Here is a 3858-nt window from a genome sequence, read left to right as displayed (position 1 = left end):
CGTTTTCGTTAAAATAGTAATGCCATATCAATTTCAAATTTTCCCTTTGGGAATACATAATTTTCATTAATTTGAAAATTATTAAAAAAATAGAAAAAATATTTACCCAACAACAACAACAGTTTATGGATATATGTAAAGCTTGCGAAGAAGATTTGCCAAAACAGCCAATGGTGTGCTCCGACCATTTAGTTAAAAGTAATATTTCAGTTAAAACAAAGCGTGTGAGATTGGATATGAATGCTGTCCCAATGAACACAAGGTAACTTCAAAATACTATTTATTATGTAAACATATTTTGGGATATATATCACCGATTATTACCGATCATAATCCATTAACTATGCACACTGGAGTAGAATCGAAATTATTTGAAAATAAATCTCGTATTTCTAAACGGCGTACCCAAGGAATATTCGAGTTTAAGATTTGAAAATGAACCCCACAAATACTTCAATGGCGGCGCTATGTGACCCAAAGTAGGGCACCTTCGACATGTAAATTTGTTAAACGCGTGCCATTTTTTGTTTTCCATCCGATTTCAAAGACTTTTTATATTTTCTGAGAGTGCTCGGCTAGATCTTGAAAATACATTCTTCCGTATGCTACTTGTCTCTTATAATTAAACCTCCATTTAAAAGATATAAAATATTTACATAGTAATAAAAAAATGAAGAAAATGCATACATATAAAAATAGTCAACGTGTTTTAATAAGTAATCGAACGTTAGGAATTGAATCAATAACTCCCAACACAACATAATACATTTTTATTTAAATAATAAATTAAATTACACATTTTTTGTAAAAAAATTCTCGAAAATCATAATCATTTTTTGGAATGTGGCAACGCTTTTTATAATACTCACAAAAAAGGAAACTTCAAAAAACCTTATTTTAAAAAAAAAATTTTGATTGAAACTACCTTCTATATTTTTATCATGCTAAAATGTGTCTCTTTTGTGTCGCAAAATTGTTACTCAGCATATAAAAAACTTTTTACAAAAACAAATTACATTACTATCGAATTATGCTCATCTTAAAGTACAGTTTAGTTACAAACAAAGATCCCTAAAAATTAACTTAATAGATAATATTAAAAAGTACATTATGATAAAAAAAACGATTCATTATACCCTTCAGCTTCGTGAGAAGGATATATATAAGTTTGTCATTCCGTTTGTAATTTCTACATTTTTCATTTCCGACCCTATAAAGTATATATATTCTGGATCCTTATAGATAGCGGAGTCGATTAAGCCATGTCCGTCTGTCTGTCTGTCTGTCTGTCTGTCTGTCTGTCTGTCTGTCTGTCTGTCTGTCTGTCTGTCTGTCTGTCTGTCTGTCTGTCTGTCTGTCTGTCTGTCTGTCTGTCTGTCTGTCTGTCTGTATGTCCGTCTGTCTGTCTGTCTGTCTGTGTGTCTGTCTGTCTGTTGAAATCAATTTTCTGAAGGCCCCAGATATCTCCGGGATCCAAATCTTCAACAATTCTGTCAGGCATACTTTCGAGAATTTTGCTATTTAAAATCAGCAAAATCCGTCCATAAATAACGGAGATATGAGCAAAAATCCAAGACAACCTCTGAAAATTTCATCAAAAAACACAATGTATTGCATGCTTTGACAAAAAAGCAACAAAACGTATGTTTTTGGATGTGCATGCTTTGCGTATTTTGTTTTTTCTGTGTTTTGTTTCTTTTGGCGTTGTTGTTGTTTTTTATACAACTAAACGTTTGTTTGGTTGTGTGTTGGTTTTTTTGACAAAACAGCAACAATCGTTTTTGTTTTTCTTTTGTGTTTTGTTTCTTTTGGCGTTGTTGTTTTTTAAACAATTAAACGTATGTTTGGATGTGTGTTGGTTTCATTGGCTTGCGTATTTTGTTTTTGTTTTTTCTTTTGGTGTTTTGTTTCGTTTGGCGTTGTTGTTTTTTGTGTTCTTGATAAATTTAGGATGCTGTACGCTGAAAGTGGGCAATGTACATACATATATACTAATTATAACAAGTAAGAGTGCTATATTCGGCTGTGCCGAATCTTATATACCCTTCACCAAATTATACTTCAAAATTTTAAATATTTTTAGGTAAACAAAATTTAATTTTTTTTCCAGTTGTTTTTGGAATTTTTTGAAAAAAAAAATTTTTCGATTGTTATTTTAAATTTAATTTTTTTTTTTTTTAAATTTAAAATTTTTTTTTTTTAAATTTTAAAATTTTTTTTTTTTTTAAATTTAAAAATTTTTTTTTTTTAAATTTTAAATTTTTTTTTTTTAAATTTTAAATTTTTTTTTTTTGTTTTTTCAATTTTTTTTTTTTTTAAAAAAAAATTCGGGTTCAAAATTTTTTTCCCGATTTTGACCCATTGTAGGTCCAACTTACTATGGTCTTATATACGTCGTTGCAAATGTCTTTGAAATATCTATCATTAGATATCCATATTGTCTATATTAATGTCTTAGTAATCCAGATATAGGTAAAAAATAGGTCAAAAATAGAGGTTGTCTTGGTTTTTTCCTCATATCTCAGCCATTTGTGGACCGATTTTGCTGATTTTAAATAGCAAAATTCTCGAAAGCATGTCTGACCGAATTATTGAAGATTTGGATCCCGAAGATATCTGGGGTCTTCAGAAAACTGATTTCAACAGACAGACAGACAGACGGACAGACAGACAGACAGACAGACAGACAGACGGACATGGCTTAATCGACTCCGCTATCTATAAGGATCCAGAATATATATACTTTATAGGGTCGGAAATGAAAAATGTAGAAATTACAAACGGAATGACAAACTTATATATACCCTTCTCACGAAGCTGAAGGGTATAAAAAAATAATAATGCATCCACAACAAAGGTGAAGGGTATATAAGATTCGGCATAGCCGAATATAGCACTCTTACTTGTTTTAGTATATTATTATTGGTTAGTGACAAATTTTACAATAACAAGTTACATTAATACCGACTTTTTACTATTTACATTTTAAAAGAAAGAAGAAGAACATGACAATACTCAGTATATTTATGAATTTTAAAATCATCGGTTGTGTTAAATAAAAAGTGTGTGTTTTAACTTAAGTTCAAATTAAATAGTGATAAATAAAGTTTTATTAAATAATTAGTGATTAATTTAAATTATATTTGTAATTGAAGTGTTTGTTAAAAGTGTACCAATAAATAAAGTTTTTTTAAAGGTATAGAGTTAGTGCAATAACTAGTGAATTTTTTTTAAAAATGTAAATGCGTATTCCAATTAATTAGTGAAACATATTTTATATAATATACTCTAATTTTTAATTAAAGTCGTATTAAGTTAAGTTATATCATTATTTTATTTATTTTTAATGTAAATAAGTATATACATAGTGTTTTCATAACTGGAATGCAATAAAATATTTCCATTTTAATGCAAGAAGCTGAATTGGAAACATTATCTCTCTGGACACTTTTTAGACATAAATTTAGATATAATAATAATACACTAAATGAATAGAATTGGTAGGTATCATATGCGTGGCACGTTTTCTCCCGCACTGTGACACTATTACGATAAGAAAGCGATATCATATTCGATGAGTTTCAACTTCAAGATGATACGTTTGGGACACTTTTTGGATAGTAATTGTTGGCAGGGTAGGTGCACTGAATAAAATAAAGAATTTAATGTGTTGGTGAGAGTAAGTGTATTGGTGAGAGGATTTATTTTTGCGAACCTCTGGAATAAACGCATAGAACGGAAGGAGAGAGTAAAAAATTACTCTCTTTTCACGCATACGGGTGATACAAAAACAAAATACATGCAATACATTAGTTGTGTTCGCGTACATGATAATTTGTAATAATTTGTACAAATTAT

This window comes from Calliphora vicina, chromosome 4, assembly GCF_958450345.1.
Source record: "Calliphora vicina chromosome 4, idCalVici1.1, whole genome shotgun sequence".
NCBI lineage: Eukaryota > Metazoa > Arthropoda > Insecta > Diptera > Calliphoridae > Calliphora > Calliphora vicina.
This window is presented reverse-complemented; position numbering follows the sequence as displayed.